We start from the raw sequence: 14,833 nt of genomic DNA, 5'->3' as shown, positions 1-14,833 counted from the left end.
AGCGTCTGGTGATGTCTATGCGTTCCAGACTTCAGGCCGTAATTGGCTGCAAAGGATTTGCAACCAAGTATTAAAAAGTGAAAGTTTGATTTATGATTATTATTCTGTCCCATTACTTTTGGTTCCTCAACAAGTGGGAGGCACATATAAAAACTGTTGTAATTCCTACACCATTCACATGATTTGGATGTAAATACCCCCAAATTAAAGCTGACAGTCTGCAGTTAAAGCACATCTTGTTCGTTTAATTTCAAATCCATTGTGGTGGTGTATAGAGCCAAAAATGTTGGAATTATGTCAATGTCCCAATATTTATGGACCTGACTGTATAATGCCCTCGCATATATGCCCTTTTCATATAATGTTTTACAGGGTCAGCTCACATGCAGGCCCTCGTATATAATTTTTTAGAGGGTCAGCTCAGCTGCAGGCTCTCGCATATAATTTTTTAGAGAGTCAGCTCACCAGCAGGCCTTCACCTACAATCTTTTACTGTGTCAGCTCACCAGCAGGCCCACACCTCCAATCTTTTACAGGGTCAGCTCACCCGAAGGCCCTCACATATAATGTTTTAGAGGGTCAGCTCACCAGCAGGCCCTCAACTAAAATCTTTTACAGGGTCAGCTCACCAGCAGGCCCGCACCTAAAATCTTTTATAGGCTCAGCTCACCTGCAGGCCTGCACCTAAAATATTTTGCAGGGTCAGCTCACCTGCAGGCCCTCACCTCAAATTTTTTTACAGGGTCAGCTCACCTGAAGGCCTCTCCGGAATCAGACCATGATTCGCCCGTTACCCATGGTCTACATGATTTGGGCTAAAAAAAATAACATTGAAAGTTGATAGAGCATACATCCGAATGGATCGTCGCCGTCACGGGGATGTGCAATCATCCCCAGGTTATCTAGAGTCACCAAAGCAGGCAGCAGGCCCTCGCCCATAATGTTTTAGATGGTCAGATCAGCAGGCCCTTGCTCCAAATGTTTTTTCGAGGGTCACCAGCAGGCCATCAATTTTCAAGGCTGTGTATGATGCCCTCATTTATGTGTAACAAAGGGTGTATTGGAGTGCCGGTTCCTTGTAATTTTTGGCAGCCCTTTCACTTAGTGCATAGGCTTTATGAGTGTTGAAGTCCCACTACATGAACAATTGTACCACAATGTGAATGAGGCCCTCCTTTATGTTATATACAGGTTGTATCAGAGTGCCTCTTCCTTGTAATTTTTGGCAGCACTTGCACTTTATATACAAGTAAATATACAGGAAATAATGTTTCCTATAAATTTTTTCTCTAAAATCGATTTTTTTTCTTCGGTTTTCTAGTATTATTGTCAGTCTGTAAAAGTGGCTTACTATTCGGACAACATAGTTCCCAGCAGCGACCTGCGAGTACAAGATGCATCCAGACAGCCTCCCTATGCTGTTCCAGAACCAGTTCGGTGGTGTTTACATCAATTTCTGACATTTTACTATGAACAGGCACCCTCCCTTCTTCAGAGCAGAGGGTCGAGCACCCGAACATTCCGATGTGTTTGTCCCAAGCCCCCGAGCACCACGGTGCTCGATCAACACTATTAATCATACTTCAGATTCAACACACAAAGTCATCAGACCCAAAAACCAGACCCCACACCAGATTCAACAATAAATTCAGACCCCTAACAATAAATTCAGAGCCCAGACCCCTAAATCAATTTATATCCTACATCAGACCTTTACATTAATACAGACCCCACATCAGAATCTTGAATAATTAAGACTGTAGACGAGACCCTGAAATGAATCAGAACACAGGCCAGACCCCAGATTCAACACACAAAGTCATCAAACCCAAAAACCACACCAAAGCCCAACATAAATTCAATCTCCAGCCTAGACCCCTAAATTACTTAGACCCAAGATAAAAAAAAAACAAAAAAAAACAAAGCTTCCACGTTGTTCTTGCCTTCATCTGGATCAACCAGGGTTTGTAAGTATAAAAGGTTGAACTGGACTTTGGTCTTTTTTCAACTCAGTAACCTCTGTATGTACCTATTTAATATTCAAGAAACAATGAGTATCAATGGACAAGAAAATAGAGACATGGACGATACTCATTTGTGGAATTTACAGGATATGATCTTGGAATTCAATTTTTGGCTTAAGCAATTAGATCTTCTAAGCTCCATGATAAAATTCCGGAGAAGTCAGTAAATGACCAAAAGGGTAATCTACTACTCTTATTAAAAATATAATTGTAAGGCAATGCACTAAATGCTTTATACTGATGTGTGGGAAATTAGAATGAAAATCTCTCCCACAGAAGCATAGTTAATGATAGTTAGCACTTTCTTTGTAAATCCTGGATTAAATTAGTGAGAGGAAAGGATTAAATCAAATCTCACTTTTAGATTGTGTTTATAGATTTCCAAAGCAGTTGTATTTTCCGTTACCCCTACCAAGGCACCCACTGTCCACAGAAAGATGATATGTGCTGCCATATGCGATGACAAGCATCCTATAGGAACCCTAAAAATGCAGTCTAGTGAGCAGTGCATGGACATTTTTAAAAGCAAGGGAATAATAAAAAACATTTACCGCACAGAACTCCTTTGCAGGAGCAATGGTATGCAGGGATTTTAAGCAAGTATCATTACTTTTAATACCTGCTGGCTGGTAGTTAAAAAGGTTAACCCATGATTAATTTAAGAAATTAGACATCAATGGTAGAGGACAATCTCTTTCTAAACAAAGCTACAACCAGTCCTCTACCATATATCCAGAGTCCCCCTCATTCATTGCTTCAATTGCTTGATATATTTCAGGCTGGGAGAATTGAAGCATGTCTTTTCTTAGGGGTAGTGTCCTTTCTTTCTTATAATTGAAGATATGGCTCGTGGCAGTTTAAGAATGGAACTGAGCATGTGCGTGACCGAAGCATTGTTACTGAGGTGGACAGAGAAATAAAGAAAAACACATAGTGGGGGTGTCGGTATGCAGATACATTTTATTGAATAACTCAGTGGCTATTCTATATTTTTTATTACATACAATTACAAATATATTCAGATTTAGGTGCAAGTTTGAAATATGTAGAATATTGTTCACAGGACAATCTTTTTAAAAGCATTTTCAAAGTCTCTGGTGCCATTAGTGGTCTGGTGCCTTATAGCTAGTTGTCTGTATCTGGGACAATGGTGGTCAAAATGCCTTAAGGGCCCTTTACATGGGCTGACACAGGAGATAATTCTTGGGAATAAACCATTAATTCCCGGTAATTGCCTGCTCATTACATGAAGTGAAAGCTGCATTTAAATGAGGCAATCACCTCTTCTGTATGCGGATGGGCAATTGCTAGAAGGATCGCTTGTCTCCATACACATATTTTGTTTCTGGTCAGCAGATCACTGGTTGTGCTAGTTTCACATTTTCAGTGCAGCATTCTGGTAAATTGTTCCAGCAGAGAACAGCCTGCCGAAGTTCTCCACATCCAGCATTGCCGGATGTTATTGGAATGCCCGCCGGCACCATTAAATATAATGGGGTCTGGCGGAGATTAGGCTGCTACTCGGCAAATTTTCCAGAATTCGGCCAGGAAATAAACAGTGTACGCAACAGTTTTTGTTCTCCCGATTTCCAGCATTCTACGATGGAACAGCCTGCTGGAAGGCTGTACCGCAAATTGGAATAAAGCCTTAGACAGCATGATCTGCTGCCCAGAGGCAAAAGCTGATGCCCACAATATAATTTTGATGATGACATGCTGAGGATAGGTCATCAACATTTTAGTCCCAAAAAACCCCTTTAGGATTTTTTTCTACAAAAAAAGGACATGAATCAGTAGGGTCAGGGCTTTTTTTCTGGCGGAACGCACCAGAACGGCGTTCCGCCACCTTTTGACATCGCAGCCTGCCATGCTCTGGCATCGCAGGCTGCGATGTATCAGCGGGGAGTGACTGGGAGGAGGAGCTGGGGGCCGGTGCGTTCACTGTGCTCCGGCCCCGCCGCTCCAGTACAGTTATAAAATGTGTAATTCAATTAATAATGATTAATGCTGCCCCCTCTGTAGTATAACATTCAATATATCCTACTCACAGGGCTACTGTTATATCGTAATGCAGGCCAGCAGGGCAGACGAGCGGCAGAGTGACTGACTGACGTCACGTGCCTGCCCGGCCTAGTTTATGAATGAAGCAGGCGGCGCAGGCATGTGACGTCAGTCAGTCACTCTGCCGCTCGTCTGCCCGGCCGGCCTGCATTACGATATAACAGTAGCCCTGTGAGTAGGATATATTGAATGTTATACTACAGAGGGGGCAGCATGAATCATTATTAATTGAATTACACATTTTATAACTGTACTGGAGCAGCAATGGGGGGGTCTGTGGATGACACTGTTAAGGGGTGGGGGGGCGGGTCTGTGGATGGCACTGTTATGGGGTGGGGGGAGATCTGTGGATGGCACTGTTATGGGGTGGGGGGCTGTGGATGGCACTGTTAAGGGGGGGTCTGTGGATGGCACTGTTATGGGGTGGGGGGGTCTGTGGATGGCACTGTTATGGGGTGGGGGGGTCTGTGGATGGCACTGTTATGGGGGTGGGGGGGTCTGTAGATGGTACTGTTAAGGGGGGGTCTGTGGATGCCACTGTTATGGGGTGGGGGGGTCTGTGGATGGCACTGTTATAGGATGGGGGATCTGTGGATGCCATCCACAGATCCCCCATAACAGTGCCATCCACAGATCCTCCACCCCATAACAGTGCCATCCCCAGATCTCACATTAACAGTGCCATCCCCAGATCCCCCATTAACAGTGCCATCCCCATCTGGGGGGTTTCTTTGCTGGGCTGGACTTTTATAGCCCCCCCCAAATTTTACTTGCATCCCTGTTCTCTAAAGGGGCGGTTTTAGGGGGCGGTCCTAGGGGTGGGTAGGGGCGTGGCCAGGGGAGGGGGGGTGAGTTCCACCACCTTTTTTCGTGGAAAAAAAGCCCTGAGTAGGGTTGTTAATACAACATGTCAAATTTTAATGCCTTTTAATCTACATCTTTCTTGTCAAAAGGCAGTTTAAAGATATGTTAAAAACGTGACTAGAGGAAAGTCGGTAAGACAACCCAACCTACAATACACCTATTTTGTCAGGCAAAAATTAAGTACAAATTTTCATCTAAAATTTAGCTGAAAGCTACTCATAAGCTACATTTCCTATTGTACTGTCTGTACAAACACAGTGATATGTTAGTACATATATTAGTGTATACTGTTCCATATATGCACAAACAAATGTGTTTTATGCCATTTTTACATACTTAACTGCACTTGTATAGGGTCCAGAAATAAGCCTCATGAATTAAATACTTTTAGACTGTTCTTTAGAATGTATTATAAACTAAAATTTCTAAGGAACGTTTTATCAAAGCAGGGAGACGTTTGGCTTTTCCACAGAAATGTTTTGAGTAGATTTGCTATTTGTCTTTATCTGTGAACAATTGGAACTTAGAAACAGATGACAATCTTTTAGCATTGCAGGTTTCTGACGTTTGCCTACAGACCTAAATTTAGTAATAAATACATACACCAATAGAAATAATGGGGATCATTTATTATACTGAAATACGCCCACATTAGGTGTATTTCATGCGCAGATGGCCATTGCGCCACTATCTGCGACTTCTCCCCTGCTAATGCCAGGTCTAAAATTGTGGGCGTGGTTTAGGCGGGGAAGGAGATGGGCCAGAAGGCCCATCTCATTTGCTATTTTCTACACCTGTATTACATTTAGAAATGGTGCTGAATTTAAAGTGGCACCTCTACATAACTACATAACTATCCACCACCAGCACAAGGGGTTATTAAGACCGGCGTCTAAAAACGCAGATCTTAATAAATGTGCCCCCATGTCTTTGATATTTATATGTATAACTGACAGCTATCTCTGTATACACACTAAGGATCCATTCACACGTCCGTGAATGTGTTCGCACCTGTTCCGCAATTCTGCCGAACGGGTGCAGACCCATTAATTCTCTATGGGGCATGAATGGATGCGGACAGCACATAGTGTGCTGTCTGCACCCGCATTTCCGGAGCACGCCCCTGATCTTCCGGTTCGTGGCCCCAGAAAAAAAATAGAACATGTCCTATTCTTGTCCGCAATTGCGGACAAGAATAGGCAGTTCTATGGGGGTGCCGGTCGGATACACTACGGATGTGTGAATGGACCATAATACAGGGAATGCTTTCAATCACTGATAAGACAGACCCATGTACAACTGAACTCAGAAAGAGCAGAGATTTAAATATATAAATTACAATGTTTACCGAATCTTTGCCCACAAAACTATATATCAATCTGCTCTGCATCTCCTACTCTATAACATGCTGCCTGCTTATCTATCATCTATCTATCTATCTATGATTCACTATTGCCATTTTTATATAGAGATAGATAGATAGATAGATAGATAGATAGATAGATAGATAGATAGATAGATAATAAATAGATACCTATAGATCTAATATATAAAACTGAGTGTATGCGTGTATGTATGTTCCCTAAACGGAATCCGCAACGTCACATTTACAATCACGAAATTTGGCACAAAGGTACATCAGGTTTTAGACTGGGTCTCAGCTCTCTAGCATGTACTGTTCCTGAGATATTCCAAAAAAATGCATTAGCCAATAGAAGCCTGGTCACATGACCCTTATCAGCCAATAGAAGCTTGCATGCCCTTAGTCTCCACATAAACACAGTTTTACACTAGGTTTCCATAACAACCCAAACATTTTTCTTCACTGCTGTAGGTCAGCTTTTACCCCTTAAGGACCCATGACGTATATTTACGTCATATCTGGACGGGACTTAAAGACCCATGACGTACATGTACTTCATGAGGTCTGCAGGGCTCTAAGGGAAGCTCAGGGTGGAATCATGGCACCATGGCTGCTCTTACTGGCAGGCAGCCATGCCGGGTAAGGGCCCTTTCACACTTGCGTTCTTTTCTTCCGGCATCGAGTTCCGTCGTCGGGGCTCTATGCCGGAAGAATCCTGATCAGGATTATCCCCATGCATTCTGAATGGAGAGAAATCCGTTCAGGATGCATCAGGATGCATCAGGATACCTTCAGTTCCGAAACGGAACGTTTTTTGGCCGGAGAAAATACCGCAGCATGCTGCGCTTTTTGCTCCGGCCAAAAATCCGGAACACTTGTCGCAAGGCCGGATCCGGAATTAATGCCCATTGAAAGGCATTAATCCGGATCCGGCCTTAAGCTAAACGTCGTTTCGGCGCATTGCCGGATCCGACGTTTAGCTTTTTCTGAATGGTTACCATGGCTGCCAAGACACTAAAGTCCTGGCAGCCATGGTAAAGTGTAGTGGGGAGCGGGATAGCAGTATACTTACCGTCCGTGCGGCTCCCCGGGCGCTCCAGAGTGACGTCAGGGCGCCCCACGCTCATGGATGACGTGATCGCATGGACACGTCATCCATGCGCATGGGGCGCTCTGACGTCATTCTGGTGCGCCGCACGGACTGTAAGTATACTGCTCCCCCGCTCCCCACTACTACTATGGCAGCCAGGACTTTAATAGCGTCCTGGCTGCCATAGTAACACTGAACGCATTTTGAAGACGGATCCGTCTTCAAATGCTTTCAGTTCACTTGCGTTTTTCCGGATCCGGCGTGTAATTCCGGCAAATGGAGTACACGCCGGATCTGGACAACGCAAGTGTGAAAGAGCCTAAGGGTACTTTCACACTTGCGTTGTTTAATTCTGGCAGGCAGTTCCGGAATTATGCAAACGCATGTCATTTTTTTGACTGATCAGGCATTCTTCAGACTGATCAGGATCCCGATCAGTCAGAAAAATGCCTGATCAGTCAGAAAAATGCATTGCAATACCGGATCCGTTTTTCCGGTGTCATCAGGCAAAACGGATCCGGTATTTATTTATTTCACGTTTTTAAAGGTCTGCGCATTCAGGCAAGTCTTCAGTTTTTTTTGGCCGGAGATAAAACCGTAGCATGCTACGGTTTTATCTCTGTCCTGATCAGTCAAAAAGACTGAACTAAAGACATCCTGATGCATCCTGAACGGATTTGTCTCCATTCAGAATGCATGGGGATATGCCTGATCAGTTCTTTTCCGGTATAGAGCCCCTAGGACGGAACTCTATGCCGGAAAAGAAAAACGCTAGTGTGAAAGTAGCCTAAGGGCAGCATCGCGCCGATCCGCCCCCCTGCATCTCCAAGCGCTGCGATTGGCCGATCAATGAGACCGACACATCACAGAGCAGGAAGGTGTCAGAAGCTGCAGGGCGTGTCGTGAGGAGGTCAGGGGACGGTGGTCGGTGCTGAACTGGTCAGTACTGGTCACATCCGAGGTGAGGCAGGGGACACCAGTGTTTTGGGTCCCCTGCCAGAGCTGTGATTGGCTGGAACAACGCTCCCGCCAATTGCAGTGTTATAGCTGCATAGGAAGAGGCTGAACTTCCCTGCATGCAGCCATTCTAGCTCGTGACTGCATGCAGATAGGTTATGTGCCTTTCTGTGCTGCTGTGGCTTGCTGGGACTTGTGGTGTACCACCACTGCAAATTTAACCCCTTTGCTGCTGAAAAGAAGAAAGAAGAACATCTGGAATAGCTGCACAGCTTTTTTTTTTCATTTGCAGCTGTTCCAGATCCCTCCATCCCTGTCCCTTCCAACCCTCCCTCCCTACAAGCCTCCCGTCCCCTCTATCCTTTTTTTTTTACGGATGCCATTTGGTCCATGCACTTTTTTGGGTCTTTTAATTTTTTTTTACCATTTTCTAGATCTGCATCACTTTTTTTGCATGCAAACTGTGACCGCCAAGTGCTTTTAAGTACCTGCCTGATCAGAACCTGGGATTATTTGTGCAGATTTTTTTGCCAATTTTTCATGTTTTTTTTGGTAGTTAAGGCTTTATATAAATATATATATAGAGTTCTATATTTCTATATATATATATATAGATATAAGTAAAATTTTTAGCCAGTGTTCACTGTAGTAAAGTTTTATACTACAGTTTTTGCACGCACACACGATCTGTGTGCGTGCTTGCTAGCTACAGAGCACCGATCAGTATTGTGCTCAGTAGCATCTGCACAAAAAATAGCTGCAGTTAGTGGTAGTTATATAGTACAGACCAAAAGTTTGGACACACCTTCTCATTCAAAGAGTTTTCTTTATTTTCATGACTATGAAGGCATCAAAACTATGAATTAACACATGTGGAATTATATACATAACAAACAAGTGTGAAACAACTGAAAATATGTCATATTCTAGGTTCTTCAAAGTAGCCACCTTTTGCTTTGTTTACTGCTTTGCACACTCTTGGCATTCTCTTGATGAGCTTCAAGAGGTAGTCCCCTGAAATGGTCTTCCAACAGTCTTGAAGGAGTTCCCAGAGATGCTTAGCACTTATTGGCCCTTTTGCCTTCACTCTGCGGTCCAGCTCACCCAAAACCATCTCGATCAGGTCCGGTGACTGTGGAGGCCAGGTCATCTGGCGCAGCAGCCCATCACTCTCCTTCATGGTCAAATAGCCCTTACTTTCAAAGTTTTCCCAATTTTTTGGCTGACTGACTGACCTTCATTTCTTAAAATAATGATGGCCACTGGTTTTTCTTTACTTAGCTGCTTTTTTCTTGCCATAATACAAATTCTAACAGTCTATTCAGTAGGACTATCAGCTGTGTATCCACCTGACTTCTCCTCAACGCAACTGATGGTCCCAACCCCATTTATAAGGCAATAAATCCCACTTATTAAACCTGACAGGGCACACCTGTGAAGTGAAAACCATTTCAGGGGACTACCTCTTGAAGCTCATCAAGAGAATGCCAAGAGTGTGCAAAGCAGTAATCAAAGCAAAAGGTGAATATAATTCCACATGTGTTAATTCATAGTTTTGATGCCTTCAGTGTGAATCTACAATTTTCATAGTCATGAAAATAAAGAAAACATTTTGAATGAGAAGGTGTGTCCAAACTTTTGGTCTGTACTGTATATATATATATATATATATATATATATATATATATCAATTTCAGTTAGTGACAGTTTATATGCATATATGCATTTTTCAACCACTGAGCACCGATCAGTAGTATCCATCACTGATCGTGTCTGCTCGGTTTGCACTGCAAGTTTATTTTGTGCAGAAAATACATTTTTTTATTACAACTTTTCTTCTAAATTTAATTTTACATTTTATACAAACCCCTTCACGTGTGAAAACATTACATACACACCCCTCACACAAAAAAAAGGTTTCCACATTTCACACATCACACCTCAATAAAATAAAAATGGCCCGTCCATCCCAACGACTATACTCAGCTGAAGAGGCATACTCCATGCTTGCCTCAGATATTGTGTCTGCCAGTGAGGGAGAAGAGTATGCCACCTCTACTCATCTACCCCCTCATCATCATCATACGCTAATGAGGGACCCTCTAGAAGGTGCCCCAGGGTAGCAGAGGAGGCAGCCCCTCAGAGTAAGCCCACATAGACCCCATCCCCAGACGATTATCAGCCCCAAATTCCTGAGTTTGTGGGCAATTCAGGTATTCTGATAGATTGTGCGGGCTTCACTGAGCTAGATTTATTAAAAATCTTCTTCTCTGAAGATTTTGTAAATTTAATGGTGGCCCAAACCAATTTGTACGCCCAACAATTAATTGCTCAGAACCATAGTTCACCATATGCTAGACCCCTAGGTTGGACCCCAGTAGATGCAGCAGAGATTATGTAGTTTTGGGGACTCGTGCTGCATATGGGCGTAATAAAAATAAAAAAACGTTAGGCAATATTGGAGTTCTGACATTTTCTACCAGACTCCAATTTACAGTAAGACCATGACCCGGAAGCGATTTGAATCAATCCGAAAAGTCCTACACTACAATGACAATTCACAGTGCCCACCCCAAAACGACCCAACATTTGACCGACTGTTCAAGGTTAGGCCTGTCATTGACCAATACAGCAACAAGTTTGCTGAGGTGTACAACCCAGAGAAAAATGTCAGTGTAGATGAGTCCCTATTATTGTTCAAAGGGAGGATTAGATTCCGCCAATACCTGCCTAGCAAACGGTCAAGGTATGGCATAAAAATATACAAACTCTGTGAGAGTAGCTCCGGCTACACCCACAAGTTCAAGGTCAAGTCCCCCAGAGATCAAGGAAGGGAAGGATCCAAAAAAGATGCCAATTCAGGCCTGCAAAAACCATATTTTGCACTTTGCCTCTAGAGGCCTTCTGTGCGCACATACAGCAGACTACGAGCAGGGTGTTTGCAAAATGTGGAGAAAATGGGGAACATATTCTGTGGTGCATTTTCTCCTTTAATCCCTTTTGAAAGTGAAAAATTGTGGTCTGCTAGCAATTTTTCATTTTTACAAATGTGTGCTTTGAAATGCTTCTCTCAAGTATTTATGTCTTCTGTGATACACCTGTTTGCTAAAACGTACCCTTTCCACCACTTAAAATGTTCGTACGGGGGTGCTCTTTCTAAAATGGGGCCACTTCTTGGGATTTTTGATTTCTGGGGACCTCAGGAAATTTTAAATGCAGCATGGCAGCTAAAATCGATGTCTGCAAATTCAGGCCTCCAAAAATCATATTTTGCACTTTGCCTCTAGAGGCTTGCTATGCGCACATACAGCAGGCTACAAGCACATATGGGGTGTTCGCAAAATGGGGAGAAAATGGGGAACATATACTAGGGTGCATTTTCTTCTTAAAAGGGGTTGTCTGGGATTGAGGACTTTGTACCATTAGTACAAGACAGACATACATAAGACATACATACATGTCCTACCTTTTCCACATGTTTCTAAAGCCCTGTTTTCTTATAGGAAATTCTTGGCGGGAAGTGAACTTCTCTTAGACTCAGTGACGGACCGGGTTCCCTGCAGAAGAGCTGAAGCCTCTTCTTGCAGCTGCTCACGGAGCCCGTGACGTCACTGGTACTGATGGGTGGGCTTTAGCGCTGCTCTAGCCAGTAAAACGGCTAGGGCAGCGCTAAATCCCGCCCATCAGAGCCGGTGACATCACCAAACACACTGCCCCGCGGAATCCTGTGCCAGGCAGTGTGTTATTGTAAACAAAACAGCCTTTGCCCTGCGCAATTTAGCGCAGCGCAAAGGAGAGCATCGGAGCATGAACTGCTCCGATGCTCTAGTCAGGGGGGCTGCCTGGGTGAAAATATAGGTTTGTCCGGGTTCAGCTCTGAACAAGGACAACCCCTTTAACCCCTTGTGAAAGTGAAAAATTGGGGTCTGCTAGTAATTTTTCATTTTTACAAATGTGTGCTTTGAAATGCTTCTCCAAAGTATTTCTGCCTTCTGTGAGACACCTGTTTGCTAAAAAGGTACCCCTTCCACCACTTAAAATGTTCATACTGGGGTGCTCTTTCCGAAATGGGGTCACTTCTTGGGGTTTTTAATTTTTGGGGACCTCAGAAATTTATTCAATGCGACATGGTAGCTAAAATCCATGTCTGCCAATTCAGGTCAGCAAAATCCATATTTAGCTGTTTGACTCTAGAGCCCTGCCATGCACCCATACATCATTTTTTGAGCACATATGGGGTGTTGGCGTATTCAAGGGGAAATGGGGAACAAAAGGTGATGTGCATTTTGTCCTGTTACCCCTTGTAAAAGTGAAAAATGTGGGTGTAAAGCAACTTTTTCAGTCAAAGTGTTTACTACACACCTTGAAATATTCCTTGAGGGGTGTAGTTTCCGGAATGTGGTAATTTTTTGCGGGTTTTTACTCTAGGGACACCTCTCTCCTAAACACCATATGGTGCTCCTTCCACTCTGAAGCCTGCCGTGTGGCCATACATAATTTTTGGAGCACATATGGGGTGTTGGCGTATTGGTGGGAAATGGGGAACAAAATGTGGGGTGCATTTTCTACTGTTACCCTTTGTGAAAGTGAAAAATGTGGATGTAGAGCAACTTTTTCTGGAAAAAAATTGTCATTTTTTCTTTTCACAGCCAAGCATTTCCTAATTCTGTAAAATGCCTGATGGGTCAAAGTTCTCACTACATACCTTAAAATATTCCTTGAGGGGTGTAGTTTCCGTAATGGGGTCACTTTTTTGGAGTTTCCACTCTAGGGCCACCTCAGGATGTCTTCATATGCAACATAGCTCCCAATTACCATTCCAGTTAAATCCTCTCTTCTAACCACCATATGGTCCTTTTCCAAAATGTGGGCTGCATTTTGTCCTGTTTTCCCTTGTGAAAGTGTAAAATGTGGATGTAAAGCAATTTTTTCAGGAAAAAATTAAAATTTTTCATTTTTATAGCTAAGCGTTTCCTAATTCTGTGAAACGCCTGATGGGTCAAAGTGCTCACTACACAACTTGAAATATTCCTTGAGGGGTGTAGTTTCTGTAATGGGGTCACTTTTTGGGGGTTTCCACTCTAGGGCCATCTCAGGGTGTCTTCATATGCGACATAGCTCCCAATTACCATTCCAGCTAAATCCGCTCTCCAAAAGCCATATGGTGCTCCTTCCACTCTGAAGCCTGCTGTTCGGCCATACATCAGTTTTTAAGCGCACATCAGGTGTTTATGTAAACTCCAGATTCAGGGTAATAGATTTTGAGTTTTGCTTGGCTGTTAACCCTTGATGTGTTGCAGAAAAAAATTGATTACAATTTAAAATCTGCTAAAAAAAGGGAAATTTTTAAATTTCATTCCCATTTTCATTTAATTCTCGTGGGGCACTTAAAGGGTTAACAAAGTTTAAAAATCAGTTTTGAATAGCTTGAGGGTGTAGTTTCTAAAATAGGGTGATTTACTGGGGGTTTCTAATATGTAAGTCCCAGAAAGTGACTTTATAACTGAACTGGTCATGAAAAAATTGGGGTTTGGAAATTTTTTGGGTAAATTTGGTATTTTTTTATAAATAAAAATGTAATTTTTTGACTCCATTTGACTCCATTTTAACACTGTCTTGAAGTGCAATATGTGACGAGAAAACAATCTGAGAATGGCCTGGATATGTAAAAGCATTTAAAAGTTATTACCACATAAAATGACACATATCAGATTTGCTAACAATGGCCTGGTCCTTAAGGTGAAAAATGGCATGATCCTTAAGGGGTTAAAGGGGCAGGGCGCTGTGGATGACACTGTTAAGGGAGCACTGTGGAGGTCACAGTTAAGGGGGCAGGTAGGGTGGCCATTCAGACAGACTTAAAAACCCCGCCTACAGGTGCCACTAAACAATGCCCCAATCAAGTTAGGACACGCCCCTCCCACTCTGCAGCTGACGTGGATTGAAAAGATGAAGGTAAAAATCAACTTCCGTCAGCTGATAGATCAATGGATAGATAGGTATGAAATAGATACTGTAGATAGATAGATAGATAGATAGATAGATAGATAGATAGATGATACTGTATAAAATGTATAATTTGAGACAGACAGATAAATAATAGATAGATAAATAGAGAGATTAGTCTGGCTCTTCTGATTCTGTTCGCTGGGCTTTTAAAAAAGCACAGGGGATCTGAACGAGAGCGCGACCAAGAAAGGTGTATCGCAATTTGCTATGTGTCCCTTCTTGATCTGGACCTGTATCTGTCACGAACCAGAGGGTGTGAACCCACTGTGCCACGTGTCTTACCTCCTCTAAGGGTGTTGTCTAAGTGAACCCCTCAATCTTTACAGTACCCCGATGGTGAGGATAGACTTTCCCGAGGGGAACACCAGGTCGCTACCTCTTGAGGAGGATAGGCACACAAGGCAGCTGGTCCAGGCAGACCAGGAGGTAACTGAGCAAGGTATCAGAGGTACAGGCGTTTCCAGC

The sequence above is a fragment of the Bufo bufo genome, chromosome 4, assembly GCF_905171765.1.
Source record: "Bufo bufo chromosome 4, aBufBuf1.1, whole genome shotgun sequence".
NCBI lineage: Eukaryota > Metazoa > Chordata > Amphibia > Anura > Bufonidae > Bufo > Bufo bufo.
The sequence above is the reverse complement of the archived record's forward strand: the minus strand, read 5'-3'. Positions refer to the sequence as shown.